At 39.5% G+C, this 15,556-nt stretch overlaps 1 protein-coding gene across 3 annotated transcripts in view; it reads left to right on the top strand.

Annotated features, from left to right (window-relative positions):
• Positions 1 to 15,556, top strand: part of CDH11 (cadherin 11) — a 242,000-nt gene that overhangs the window by 147,141 nt on the left and 79,303 nt on the right. For 2 of the 3 annotated variants that reach the window (XM_040570706.1, XM_040570708.1), the window contains exon 1: positions 13,814 to 13,989. The gene's annotated coding sequence lies outside the window, so the exon portion shown is untranslated. Of the gene's footprint in view, positions 1 to 13,813; positions 13,990 to 15,556 lie in introns of those variants that run through there. The other variant, XM_040570707.1, reaches the window with a different exon arrangement.

Raw genomic sequence — 15,556 nt, 5'->3', positions numbered from 1 at the left:
GCGTAATGAATCATGCCTCACGACACCTTCGTAAAGGAGATGAGTGACAAATCCCGTTATAATTGCTTTGTTACGGAGACAGAATTTTTGTATTCACATTTGATGGAGTTATAGTATTTTGTTTGTTGAGAAGGCGGTATGTAAGTTTTTAGTATATTGACAAGTCCATTGATTTTTAGACAATATTTCATTTTAATTTAGATTATGAGTTATTCTTTCCTTTTCTTGCTGTGGATCATCTTTCTGTAGATTAGTATGGTTAGGAACCTGATTAGGTTTGCTTTTAGTTCTTTCCACTTGCCACTGCTTAGTATTTCAACGTATTTCCAAAAAATACATTGGAAAAACTCCTTGTCTTGGAGACAAGGTCTTCAGCTTTAGAAAGAAGCCACATGCACCTCTTCTATGCACTAATATTAAGGTGGTGTTTTTTTTTTGTTTGTTTTTTGGTTTGTTTTTTTCTCAGTCTTAGTCACCACCATCAGCTCTTCTATTTTTGTCCTGGTTTGAGCTGATAGCACTAAACAGAGGTCACCAACCTATTGAATGGCTTTCCTGTGTTTTGCATAACTTTTTCTTTAATTGAGGCAAACTTGTATACTGATGCATAGACCAAATCTATTAGTTGTTTTTTTTTTCTTTCTTCGAGTATGCCTTATGAAGTATGCCTTACCAAACAATGAAATGCTTTTGTTTTCTATGGAAGAGCTATACTATGTAGTCATGAGCAACATAACATATTTTCTGTTTTATCCATTCCCATAGTTTTCTAGTTATGTAAAAATTTATAACAATGGAATATCTAATTCTCTTTGTCATTTAGATACACAGTTTTTCAAATATGTGCCTTCAAGGACTTTGATTACAATACAGTATTTTGATGGCCAATGAGGCTTACCTGTTATTCCATCCAGAAAATGCATAATGGTTTGATAACCTTGTTATCTTGAACATCACACTGCTATTAATAGAACTCCACTTAACCATCTCCATCAATCATCAGATGTCATGTAATCTGCACCATAAATAGGTTGAAGTTTGTGCTCAGACTTGATTGTATCATTATAAATGTTAGTTTTTACACATTTTAACTGCTGACTTTTCATGTTTCATTGGCTTTTACAGATCTAATATGTATGAAGATTGATAGAAATACTCCGGCTTTTTTTCTTTTTGGAATATGTAAATAAGAAAAATATATTTATACTGGATACGTTATCATGAGAACCCATCCATTAGCAAGAACAAAGTCATGAAAATATTTTATTATCAAACCAGTGAACTTCAGTGGAATATTGCTGTACACATCATTATCTTATTACTTGATACAAACACTTATTGGTGTTCTTACAGAAAAAGTTTAAACTGAGCAGTGAGCTAATTTTTCCATTCTGTAGGCTGAATGAAACAGTTTAAGCACTTAGTTTTTCTCATTGAAATGAAACTCACAAATTATTTTTACAATTGAACTAAATTCTGTATTCTGCTCAAACAGGGCATTACATCTAGATTTTAGCCATTTAGATTTGAAAATTTAATTTTAGCTACATTTCAGTTTGTTCCTCAGTTAGAAATAACACATTTTGTTTAAAATATATGAAAGCATTTTTTTTTTCTTTTCTGAAATGCTTTCCTTCCCTACTTCCTCTCAGTCAAACCTGCATACTGGATTTAATGACAATTTACCAACTGTTTATCGTTGAAACTTCCATTTAATATTTTGAGTAATAGATTCACTTGAAGGTTTTTTTTGTTTTGTTTTGTTTGTTTTTTTTAACTACCGAAATACATATTCTAAACTGTAGATGACTGAAAAACAAACAAACAAAAAAAGGACATGTGAATTAAGGTCCAAATTAGACAAAGCACTGAATGCTTTGTGCTGAAAAGAAATATTATTTTTGTTAATTGGCATTTTAATTGGATTTTTTCAAAAGCTGAACTGCCAAATGCTCTGCAAGGCGTCTTCAAATAGGAGAGATTGATTGCTATGAGGGCTATTTGGTTTAGGACAAAGAGGTGAAATGCATATAGACCAGGGATATGACTTCAAGTTACACATACTATACTGCAAAAATATTTTTTATTTAATGGACTACTTAGGAGAGTCATGTAGGACATGTTTCAGTACATAGTATATAATTTCTGTTTTCTTTTTTTTTTTTAAATAATGAATTTAAAATACCAGTATTATATTTCCTAGTGACAACTTTGTTTCAAGAGAATGAAGTTATGTTGAGATTTGAATACTTTATGTGGTCTTTTATAGCAGTCTCTGCAGCCTTGGTGTCTGATTTCAGGCTGTAATTGCTCTGGGCAATAGAAAATAAGCTATTTTACTCTGTATGTGCATTTTATTTCAGAAAAGCTGCTACATAATTATATGAAATGTGAATTCGAGCATTGTTGCCTCATATTGTCCAAATACTGAAAAATCACTTCTTAATTAGAGAAGATACTTTATTTATGATTTTTTTTTCTCATCCATATTTAAGGGCAATAGAATTTGGAGACATCTTCAAATTGGTCTATGATATAATGCTCCTTGTTTAATGTAGAATGTCTATATGTAGTTTAGATTATTTAGAACTGTACTCTTGGTATCTTCAAAATCTTAACACTTCAGTTAGTGCAGCACATCCCTGAAGAGGATGATTTACAGTACTTGATTTTCAAGGTTAAAGACACACAAAAAAGTGTTGGTCTACTTTGTGGGGGGTTTATTCAATACTTTTGCATACATAACCATCAAAATTATACTCAGAAAGCATATGTTTATCTGTTCAACTTCATGACTAGTCATTTTGTACATGCATGCATAAACAAATTGAATGGACACAAATTGCATACATGGGTTGGGCATGTAGCATTAATCTCTTATCAAAATCTGTTATCCGTAGATCAGCACCAGAACAGAATTCATTGTTTGTTAATCAATTCTTTGGGATTCTCATTTATTCAGGAAAATTTATCAACTGGGCCTATGACTCTCAGAGCATCAGAAGATGGATATTATGTCCTCTTATGCCAGATGAGAAATTAATTTAGGTGAAATGAATTCCTCTGCCTCAAGAATTACAGATTAGATTGTTGCACTCATCTCACTGATACTCTTAGAGTACTCTGCAAATAATAGCTACAAAGATCTAAGTGCACAAGCCTGCAGACAAAAATAACTTTTCCCTTAAATTCTATATGGAATACAGTTTAATGAATGAATGAAAGCAAGATGGGGCACTTTCTGTATACCATTTGAATCAATATTCAGATGTGAAAGTGCTGAATACCAGTCATGTGTTCAGCAAGAAGTAAAATAATTCAGACCAAGATATTGAAATGTCTTCTTAGCTGATTTCAGCACAAGTCAATCTTGTGAACAAGAATGAGGTAGCTGACACTTTGAAGGATGTGGGCCTTGATACGAAAATACATATATCCATACTTTAAACCTGTGCTCAAAGTTTTACTGGATGAGCAGTTAAAAGAATAGCGTAAGCCTATCCAATAACTGCAATCGGATGAATCCAGCTACGTACACATACTCTCACAAATACCCATGGATTTCCCTTCTGCTTGCTTGCAGACGTGCATGTTCTGTTACTGTCTTCCATGATACTCAGTTTCTTTGCCAACTTTCAGGTCCTTAAAACAGGTTCTTTTGGCAGATGCAAATGCTCTTATCAGCAACTGTATTTGAAATTTATCCAGCTCTCAGACAGTTGTAAAATTTTGCAAATTGAAAATCCTTGGATCTGCTGGGATATCACAGTTTAAGATCATGTTTAATCTCTTTTTAATATCCCCTCAGCAGTTTGATCCTGATCTCACAGTGATGTAAATTCAGAGTAACTCTCCTGAAGTCAATGTAAAACTCTAAGTAAGCTAATGGTGTTAGTTTGGATTTATGGCACGAGAATAGAATCTGGCATAGCATCTTCATGTTTTAGTTCATTGAAATAGCAGGTGGAAAAGTTTATGAATCGTGTAGTCTTGCTTCTTCATCCTTACTAGCCAAAAAGTCTGTCTGATTCATTTGAGCTTGATCTGAAGAATCATTACATTAATAATTAATCAATTATATTCTCTAGCTTCTCTACCTCATCTGTTTGCAATTCTTTATTTTGCAATTCTCCTATAGAGTCTCTGTCTGTTAACTTTTCAACAAAGTATATACAGAAACAGTAAAGGAACAGTATTAATTTAGTTGTCTGAATTATAGCAATTAAAGAAAAAAGAAAAACATCTCCCTTTTCTCTATATGTTCAGGAACTTCAACCAGTTGGACATATTTTTCAATCTCTACACTTCGAGCCATCACTATAATCAATTTTATTATTACAACTGAAAAGCTATCATGGACCCAATCTTTTTTTAAATGTGTGAGCATGAGGTACTCTTGGGGAAATGAGGGTATTATTTATCAATATTGTTCTTGGATTCTCTGTTTCTGGTATTCTTGAATCAAAATTTGCGAATACTATGATCTATCACAAGCAGTGCAATCTAATTAAAACTTTAAAACAATACCAAATTGCAATGTCAAGCTGGAAGAAAAATATCTAGGCCTACAGTATAAGTACTTTATGTATGGCACTGTAAAAGTCAAGTTTTAAGAGACAGGTCCAAGACGCTATGCAAAGAAGGGTAGAAGAGACTCCTCTGGACTGCCTGAATTTTAATATCTGAGAAATCTACTAATTACCTCATTTTACCATCTTGTACATATGCTTTTTCTGTTTTAGACCAATGTTGGTCCATTCAGGACAGGTCTCAGTGCCTGGTGTTGGAATATACAGTAGGCAGAAATGGGGGAGATTATTCACTTTTTTCTGAAATGCTAGAGAAGGCAACCACTTTCCAAGAAGATGCTTAGAAAAGCTAGGGAGAGTCAGAATAATAGATACATCCCTAAAAGCCAAAAGCACCTACAGAGAACCTGGTGAACGTTACTGCACTGGAGAGGCTTGCAGGTACTGCTTTCCATGGAAATGAGTTCATCTAGATGCTAAACAGTTTAGTGAGGGCTACTTGCACATTCCTAGACTACAGCAGTGGAAAATGGAGAAAGATGAGGCTTTCTCTAAGTATGTCTCATGGAAATGAAATCATTTTCCATGGATTAAGGGCTCTGCAGATCCAGAACATCTGTAATTTTCTCTGATACTCCTAGGAATGAGCTACTCAGATGAGTTAAATTGTATGAAATGCTTATGTAAAGCATTTCTTTGTGTTGTATAACCTGAACATGAATGTGGGCTGAAGAGGCCTAGTCCACAGGGAAATTTGCATTTGTTTCTTTTTTAATTGTGCAGTTTTTCTTCCTTTGTTGATTAAATTAATGGGATGGTTTATTGAATTTTCAGATGGAATATGTTTTTCTTCTAGTTGTATTTGACAGTGTGGCAGTAGTTTGAACATATTTTCCATGATTTGTTAGCAACCATGTTTCACTGGGAAAAACCTGACACTGTTTGATGTTTTAAGCATCTGTGTTAATCTACCTTCTGATTTTGAAAAATGAAAGGTAAACAGTAAGACATCTCAGCTATTGAATCAACAAAAGATTTGTGTTATTTTTTTCTCAAAAACTAAAAACCATCACCAAACATACAAAACAAATAACTAGAAGCATCAAATGACCAAGCAACAAAAATGCGTTATAAAAAGCCATATTTCTCTTTGGAGAATACAATATGTATAATGTCATTACATTACAATATCTGTAATGTCATTATAGAATACATCCAGAACAGAGATCTTGTGTTTTAACTAGGGAAACATCAAAAATGAAACTGAAATCCAAAATGTAAGTCAGATAAGAATTGCTTACATTAGTTTGTATGACCATTGCTGTGACCTCATCCCTATAACAGTGGTGGTATGTTTGTAGTGGCTGTTGGACTGTGTAGATGCACAATGGACCTGTGTGATGAGTTTAGATGTGCAGTTGAAGACTGACTGGCCAACACGTCTTCTCACGAGCACTTGCTGGTTGCTGAAAGCATGAAAGCAGCTCATTTAGTTCAATCCCATGTGCGGATGCTGTGAAGCTACTGGGCCTAATCCAAAGCTCACCAAAGTCAATGCAGAGCCTTCCACAGCTTCTGCAGTAATTGGACATGCCCTGTTGAGATCTCCCTTCTCATGCTCTTTCAGATGCAGAACCTGAATGTTTGTACTGATTTCTAATAGATGTCTAAAGGATACTTTTTTTTTTTCTTAGAAGTTTGTTAGGTCATTTATCTAGACACCAGTTAAAGATAAATGTATATCTGAGCTTCCTCAAGTAAAACCTGTCATTTTCAAGCATGCCTCTTATCACCTCTCACTGTGTGATTTATAACCCTTTGACCTACTTGTACGTGGGTCTAAAATGCTGTGCAGTATTGTTTTTTGTGGGAAATTTAGAAAAAATATTACTAGACTCTTTAAATAATTATCTGAATTCAAGCAAAATGGTAGCTTATTATACATAGGATTTTTTTTTAAAAAGTATGCTCTTGCACTTAGTGATCAATGAAATTTTAAACCACATGGCAGGTTTATAGTAAAGCAGTGCCATTTCATTTTTCATCAAGTTTAATAACTGAGATTGTTTTCCTGTTTTGTGATTGATTATTGTGTGAATCATCTAATGTTTTTAGTTATGACTCATCTGACAAACTGTTAAATCTAGTTATATTTTTATCTTCTGATAAAAGCAATATTAAAGAATTATAATCTTGTGGACTTTAAATAGTCAAGCAAATCTATATTTCTTTTTATAACATTTTTACTCACTTCAGCTCATTAGAGAGAAATGACTACTTTTTTCAGTAGCAGATAGATGTTAATGCAGTGATAGCATATCACTTGGTTCAGTGTTGTATATGGCTTAAAGTAGAATTTATGGCTAAAGGTTTATCATTTTGTCATTATTTTGCTAGTCTGTATATAACAGCTCAATTTATAATTGTTTACTGAACTCTTGCAGTCATGATAGCAATTGATCTCCTGGATCTATGCAACATGGTCATTCATATACTGGTGTAAAAATGCCTTTGATTATGGCCTTGTATGGATAGATAAGTAGCTACTGACTCATAGTACCTGGAATAGCAAGGGGACATACACGAAAATCACAAATAAAAATCTGAAATACTTGAGGCGCATGCTGGGCAAGATTGACTATCTCAAGCTGCGGGCATTAAATGAAGAAAGATCTTTGTGCTAGATAAGCGTGACTGCCTGGTGTTCGTCAGTACAGAAGGGTTAGCAGCTGAGATTACAGGAACATCATTCTCTCTTAAATCTTCTTGGACACAGTTTGGACTATTTGCAAACTGATGTTAGATACATCCGATATACATGGAAAAAGTATTCATAGCAGAGCAGAAGTATATTCTAACAAATGCGTATTGTTTAGACAAAACAGGAAAACAGAAAACACAAAATTGTGAAGACTACGTATTTTTACTTATGTTTTGGAAGAAGCATAATCATTAATCGTACAGTACATCTTGTACAAAATGAGTGATATCCAGAAATGGAATTAAAAGATGCAATTACGTCCAATTTAGCTATGCTATATTTTACTATCAAGCGATGTGTGTTCAAGCTGTGCATGCTCTCTAGTAAGATGTAGTGATTTTTTTTCAAATTTATTTTCTAATAAATTATATAAGCTATTTTCTCCATTAAAACTAGAAATTGAATAAATTAGAGGAATTTATTTGTAGGCCTCATCCTGTTTGACAATCAATGTGGACAATGCCATGCACACAGGTATGTGTACGTATATATATAAATGCATTTTTCTCTTTTAATGTGCAGTGTCAGAAATAAATGAGCTTCAAGTTCCTAACTAAATAATACCTTGTCTAAATGAAAAATTTAATTTTCTGTTTTGTATTTCTGAACACTTATTAGGAAAATACATTGATAAATTCAAATGTTTATGAGGTCTGTCTGACTTACCATTTAGGCCTTTTTCTCCCCTCCTGAATTCTTTTGTGCTGTAATTTTTTGATGCTAATTTGGAACTATAAATAGTCTATAGTTGCAAATCTACATTGGTCAGCAGACCCCTTGCGTGCAGTATTTTTTCATTTAATGCCTTTATGAATACTATTCTTTGAAAATGTATTTCAGTATTGTATAAAAAAGACATCTGAGGCTTGATCCTTGATTGGGTCTGTAACCCAAAAAAGACTGTCTTGGGTGCCTCTGGAGATTTCCCAAGCTTGAGAGACCCATTCTCAAGATAACAGCAGACTCGTCCAGTCCCACCCGGTCTTCAGTACATCCTAACAGAGCTGAGGAGATGGGATGATGGCCAGAATGCTGCTGCATCCTTATCACAGCAGTTTTTAAAATTGAGTAAAATAGCCCCAAAAGATCCTGAAGGATCCTGTATCAGGGTAGGATGGTCTCAAAGCTCAGACAGTGACAGAAATGTCTAATTTTCTATGCTCAGTACATGCCAAACCATTTCCTTAGATTTTATAAAATAAGGAGCTCCCCTCATCAAAATCAAATAAAAACAAACCTAGCATTAAAAGTTCTCTGAAAACTGGAGAAAAATAGACTTTTGTATTGCAGCTTGAACAATTTTGGACTCGGTTGTGTTTTCTTTGATGGATAGGCAGGTTCTTATCCTGTGGCCCATGTCTGCCCACTTGGGTTTGATTGAAGATGAGGATTTTCATCCTCATTATGAAGATGAGTTAAAATGTTGAATGATATCAGGCCAGGCTTCAACAGCAGTTTAATGGGAAGAGCTTTGTTTTTCTCTGGTATAGGAATGAGGCCTTTTTTTGTGCAGTGGACAGGGAGAGGAGATAACCAAACCCCAAATCTGGATGCCTCCTTGAACATCGATTCTGCTTTTGAGAGTGCTGCCCTGGGCACCACTTGGAGTAGGTGACTCAAGCTGATGATTTGTCTGTACAGCTAATGCATTTGGAGGAAGGTCCAGGTGCACATCTGGAATATATATTTTTAGCACTATTTATATGACTGTAGTATTTCTATGGCTCAGCTTCTTCCCACTTCAAAATTTCCTTTCCTCTCCAGGTTTCAGTGCTTCAAGTAACACACTGGTATATTGTTAACTTTGTGGAGATAGCTTATGTATCTGATATTTTGTGCTCGAACATTTTTTCATGATGTTTTTGTCTTTGTTTTAACCTTTCTCAAGTATTTCCACAAGCAAGACATTTGTTATTGGGGAAGAAAAAGGCGGGGGGGGGGGAAGCTTTAGATTATGGCTGTTTTGAAACGTCTGTTCTACATTGAACAAAAGCCTTGTTCCCTCACCCCAAGATGCACACTTTTGTTAAGTTATGCTCATTTTGCATGCTAGTGTTCTCACTGTGCTGGTACTGTGGCTTTCATTAGTCTTCCTTTTTTGGAGGTCATTAGGAATTTTTTTTTCCTTTCTCCTTCAGTCCTGCTTGCCTTTTGCATTTTCACATAGGAAGCAAATTTGGCTTTGTTTCATTAGCAAAATGACGCAGAACTTGAAGGGCATTTGGAACAAAAACTTTGTTCAGTCTATGGAGTATCTTTTATTGTGACTCTCTTCTATCCTTCTCTTTCACTGTCTCTCTTGTTTCTTCTTGAACTCCCAGCTCCTGCTGCTAGCAATATGCCTTTTAAATCTCTAATACTTTCCAGGGGAGAAGAAAAGTGAAGGAATTTACAGGTCTGTTAAAGGTAGCTGAGAAGGGAGGGAGTCTCTTGGAAGCCATATGGGTAAAGGACCTGTAAGGCCTGGAGAAAACAAGGTCAAAACATGGAAAGAGGAGTCTTCTTTCACATTTACTGTGTAGGTGTGTGCAAGGTATTGAGTAAATAAGACGTTGATATAATCTTTGGAACTGTGGAAGGCTCATCAGAGGTCAGTGTCTGAAGTTCACAGTTCAAGCTTTTTCATACAGATACAAATATTCAGCCTTAAACTTATGATACACCTGCTTATGTGTATTTCATGAACTCAGCTGCAATGTTTCCTAGAACAATGATTCAATTAGCAGAAGTGCATGTACCCCTTCAGATGCTCTGAAAACAAATCAGCTGGCTTATTTTCAGATGATAAATGGGTTAACTTATCAAGCAATGAGCAGAATTTTAACAAACTTCAAAATCTGTAAGCCCACGGTAGATAAAGAAACCTCTTTTTTAGGTTTCATAGATTTGTTATCACAGATGTTCTTAACCTAAATACATGGATATGCAAAAATAAATACTGTTTAAAATATGTATAAACTTCCTTTATTTATGTCTGACACTGATTCCTTGTTGCCACCAGGTTTCAAGCAGCTGTGACTTCCATGGCAGCTGGATAGCTGAGGCCTGCTTTTTTGTTTCACATCTAACATTTTCTAAAGGAAGGTGGCAACCGTATTTAGAAAGCTTTCTCACTTTAATCTGGGGTTAATCTGATACTGTCCATGTGGAACTTACAGTGGCTGCAACACGCCATTAGTAAAGGTAGTAACTAGCCTAAGGCTTCATAGGTGAAGCATCCCCAGCCAGGAGAGATAGTCAGCAAAGGCAGAACTTTGCAATAGTTTAACCTGTTTTCCTCAACTTTGTGTATGGTAGAAATGGCAAGGTATGACTTAGGCAGCCTGTGAAGATCTCCATCTAACATGTTGTGAGTACACACGTGAGCGCTGAGCTGCTAGAAGTTCAGCTGAGTAGTTCTTCAGATGTTTGGGGTACCCTTCCTCCCTGCACGTTTCTCTTGATGTGAACCACTGTCATATCTTGTGCAAGGCTTCTGTGCAGAAGTTTTGCTGAAATGATGGCAGGGTTGTTTAGAACTGCCTGAATACAGTCTGTAGTAAAGGGAACATGCCACATGTCCTCATTTATCAGCAGTATACACTGATTTTTGTTTGACCATTTCTTATTTTCTATATCTCATAAAATAAATAAATAAATAGGACTCATCTTACTTTAGATGGTTGTAGGTAGGTTTCCAGTCCAAGCTAGTTCTCAGAACCTTCAGTAAGTAGAGAATGGTATCTCCAGCTAGCGGCCCTTCCCAGAGGGACTTCTTTTCATTGACATTAAATGTTAGTATAGATAGCCTATTAGATACTTAACTTTAAAATGGCTTAAGATAGGTCAAATGAATTCCACACTGATTATTAATGTAATCAGACTTGGGACTTAGCACAGAGATGCAAACATAGCTTTCAGTAGGAGTTTTGTTTTAATTTTGTTTGCAGATAGGACCTTCCATCTCTAGATCCTATAGGAAGATGGAGAAATAAAAGAAAAAAGATAGCTAATCTGATTAGCTTTACTCTAAGATTTTAGTGCAGAAGGAAGGGAGGAAACTCAAGCCACTCATCAGATCAGATGTTACTACACTCATTTGTTAACATGCCTCCTCGAATGGAATTAATGAAACCTTTCATTATAGATCAATACGATCTTTGACTAGAGAATATTATGGGTACCTATTGTATATGCTTAATTAGATTGAAATTGCTTCCACATTTCCTTTATATCCAAAAAAAAACCACTGATCTCAGCAGTTTAAAAGAGGGAATTAGAAAAGTCATCCCCTCCACTGTGCTGCTAAAGCCACCAAGAAAAAGGAAAAAGGGAAAAATTCTTCAGCCAACTGTCCAGCCCTGGGCTTTAGTTAGGTGGCGATTTTGGCAGCCCAGCAGTAGAGCTGTGCTAAGCAGTGCTTGCTACAGTGTATCCGTAAAGAAAACAAATGGTAATTCTCATATTATCATCACAGGAGACTGATGACCCATTAAAGTCAATAGGTTTGGGCTGGGGCTATATGAAACTATTTTGAGATATTTCCTTTCCTCTCATATTTTCTCTCCAAAAACAATTTCTGGAGAGAACTGTTCCGAATTAATGTGCATTACCCTCCTTCCTCAGCTACTTTTCCTCAAATACATTCTCAAATGCTATTTTTTTCATGTTTTATTTCTTGATAGTAATTTATTACTCTTCAAATTTCCTATCAAAAACCACTTCTTCCCTAAAACTATTTTTCCTACCACCACAGCCCTTTTCCTGTCCAAATGAAGCCTTTAGTATTTCAGTACCAATTAATTAGCTGTCTGGTTACCTCACACTTTCAGCTCAGCCCAGGGTATTTCTGGTATGTTCCCTGTTTTTCCCTGTCTGTCCAAGCTCCAAGTTCTCTGCAGCAGCAGCTGATTTCCTCACGCCTTGCGGGCACTGCGCTCAGATGCTCAGGCCCCAGGGCCTGCTTGTGGGGCGCTGCCTGGGCACCCCATGCTGCCTCAGAGCCCTCCTGCCCTCCCACCTCCCAGTAAAGGCAGGCCCCGGTGCTTCTGTGGGTTGAATTGCGAACTCCCGACATCTCTCTAAAGCAAACTGAAGCTTGAATTCTCAGCCCCCCAGCTCTGCAGGCAGGAGGAGGCTGCGGCTCTTTCCCTGGGGCTGACACCAGGCAGGGCTCGCTGCTCGCTGGGCTAAGTTCGGTGTGCCCCGGCCTCCTTGCATTGTTTATCATCTTCCCTCCTTCCAAATTCTTTGTTTGTACAGTGGCAGCATTTGTGCCAGTTTTTCTTCTTCTTTTCTTTTTTCTTTTTTTTCCTTTGCCTGGAGTTATTGGCAGAGCTAATTAACCACAGAATATAAAAGCCTTGTTCTTCAGGGCCGAGGAGCGGTGCGATTGCAGAGCAGCGTGAGTGCTGCCTTGTGGCGTGGGGGATGAACGGACGGGTGGGTTGCCTGAGGATGGCCAGATGATCCTCACAAAGATGTACCTAGACATTTGCATCCTGATTCTGGAGGGGCTGAGCCGTGCATCCCTCCCCTCCCTGCTCTGCCGATGGCACCCACTATGGCGAGCCGCCTCAACCGCCATGGGGGAGCTGAGGGGTGAGTGCAGCCTGGCAGGCCGACGTGCTGGTATGGACAGGGCAGGAGGGCACAGTGTGCTGCTGCTGGGTTTGTGCGGTTCGCCCTGCACAGCTCCCCTCCATCCGAGGGGATGTGCTTGGGGACCGTGCCCAGGGCTTGTCCTTGAGGTGAGGAAGCCGGAGCTAGAGACAGCCACAGCCGCAGCCGTGGGGCCTGGTGTGTGAGGAGGAGGTCAGCCCTGTGCCTCGAGGGCAGCCTGAAGGGCTGTGGGCTACACAGACCGAGATCTTCCAAATCTAGAAACGCTTGGGAAACTTTTTTTTTTTTTTCCCCTCGGAGAAATGCCTGGTTATGACAGGCGACACGACTGCATTCAGCACGAAATGCTCCTGCTGTTTGTCCACCTGAGATGACTTCCCCGTCTGCGTATTGGGGTGGCTGTGGGGAGCCCCACGGGCACCAGAGCCCCATGGCACTGTGTAAACCCGGCCGTGCCCTGGTCTCTGCTGTGGGCTCGGGCCCACCCGCGGCGACCCCACCAACGTGGGGTAGTCCTGCTGCCTGCAGAGGAGTGGTGACAGGGCAGGGTCGGGGCATCTCCCCGCAGCCCTGTGGCACAGCACCACGGGCGGCCCCGTCCCCCTGTGGACGTGCGTGGGTGCCTGCGTGTCTGAGGGGAGCCGAGCCGTGGGGTGGGGACGCCGTGGGGACGGGGATGGAGGGAAAAAGAGCGCCCTGGGCTCGGCGCCCCCCGCCCGGCCCCTGCAGCCCCCGCTGCGCCCCGCCGGGACGCGGCGCCCCGCGGGAGGGCGGGCTCGGGGGGTTCGCGTGCCTCCGGGGGCGAGGGGGAGGGAGAAGAAAATCGAGAAGAAGCAACAGCCTCCAGCTTTTCCCTTCCTCTAATCTTGCTTCACTCCCCCTTGCTCCCTCTCCCTCCCTCTCCCCTTTCCCCTCCCTCCCTCCCTCTTTCTAATTCCTGCCGCTAGCTCGGAGCCTCATTCAGCAGCCGCTGCCAGTGGAGTGTAATAGGCTGAAGATGCCGCCGCGTCTGCCCAGCGCCGACTTGTGAATGGGACTTGTCTCTTCGTCCTCCGCCCGCGCGGCCCCGGGCAGCGGCCGGCCCCGCTGGACGCGCAGGTGAGCGGCGGCCGGGGCCGGGGCAGGAGGAGCTGGCGGGGGCTGCGCGGCTGTCCGTCCGTCTGTCTGTCTGTGTATCCGAAACTTGGCGGCGGGGCTGGGGCAGGGGAAGGGGCAGGCAGGTGCGCCCCCAGCCCCCGGCCGTGCTCAGAGCCAGCCCGGCGGGTGCCCGAGGGGCGCGACGGCCTCGGAGAGGGGAGGCAGACGTTGGGGTTCTTTGGGGGTTTGGGTTCGGGTTTGGGTTGTGTTTGGCTTTTATTTTATTTAATTTTTTTTCAAATCTTGCCCCCGGGGGGCGGAGAGGGGGAGGGCGAGCGTTTGCCCGTTTTAAAATGTTCCTCCGGATAAGCTGATATTGAAAGCCCCGAACTGAAAATCTTTTACTTGCATGTAGCTCCCAGGCATGAAATGGATATAAATGGATATGTAGAAATTATGAGTGCATGAAATGAAGGGTACTCTATCCGGAATAAAAGAGGGAAAGACTTTGATTTATATCTTTTTTTTTTTTTTTTTTTTTTTTTTTTAATTTGCTTGCTGGCTTTCAAATGCATTACTATTCACAAGGTACCAAAATGGTATCTGTCTCTAATTCGGGCTAGTCCAAAAAGCATTAGACTCTTGGGTGATACGTGCTTAAGCACATCCCCAGGAGAGGTAAAATAGATCGGGCTGCGGGTCCCCATAAATACCATTAAGTTTTAGAATAAAAGTGCTTCCTGTGCAGTCCCTGGGGAGCACATATAGCAATCTGACATCATGATGCAAATGCCTTTACCTTCTATAGAAGTCCCCCTTTATTGTCTACTCTTTTAAATATTCATTTGCTGAGCAGAGAACCGGTATATGCTAGGAGATCTTCTTTGTACCATTGCTACAAAGGACAGTGTGGCTGTGTAACACAGTATTTACCTACTAAGATATCTGTGACAAAGGAACCTCTTTAGCAAATGAGGTCACTAATTCAGAAACTGGCCTTTTATAAGCAGAATGCTCATTTCTTTTTCACATTCCAGTGAGTAGTAACTCTCTGGGAAAGACTTTCTTCCTGTTCATTTGTGATGGTGATACAGACTGTGCAGACAGTTTTTAATTAAGAAATTAAATATTTTTAACTCTTTCATAACGAAACTGTTGAGTGAGGAAAGCACTAACAGATTCAGAAGCAGGGAAGCAAACACTCAGACGTTACTGAGTGTCTGTCTTTTTTCCCCTTCCCTTGCTCCTATGCTTGCTTCAGTGTTTCCAAAGTCTGTGTGATTTCTCCAGGTAGAGACTTTGTTCCCTTTTTCTACGCTGGCTACCCTATATCAATAAATGAATTTGCTTTCAATATGGAAGTTCTGCAATAATTAATCTGACATCTGCCTCAGTTCTCTCCACTGAGATTTGAAATGCAAATCGATGACTGTACTCAATCCGTTGGATGATTTTATAAGGAGAGATATATAGAGGTACATGGAAGTGGAATTACAGATGCTTGCTTACAAACAGCATTTTCATAGCAGAGCAGTGCAAATCATGTTGTGAGACAGACAGTGAGAACAGTAGGGAGATAGAGAGCAGA

This window comes from Cygnus olor, chromosome 12 (genome assembly GCF_009769625.2).
Source record: "Cygnus olor isolate bCygOlo1 chromosome 12, bCygOlo1.pri.v2, whole genome shotgun sequence".
In the NCBI taxonomy this organism is placed as follows: Eukaryota; Metazoa; Chordata; class Aves; order Anseriformes; family Anatidae; genus Cygnus; species Cygnus olor.
Note: the sequence above shows the minus strand (reverse complement) of the source record. Positions and strands in the feature narration are given on the sequence as shown.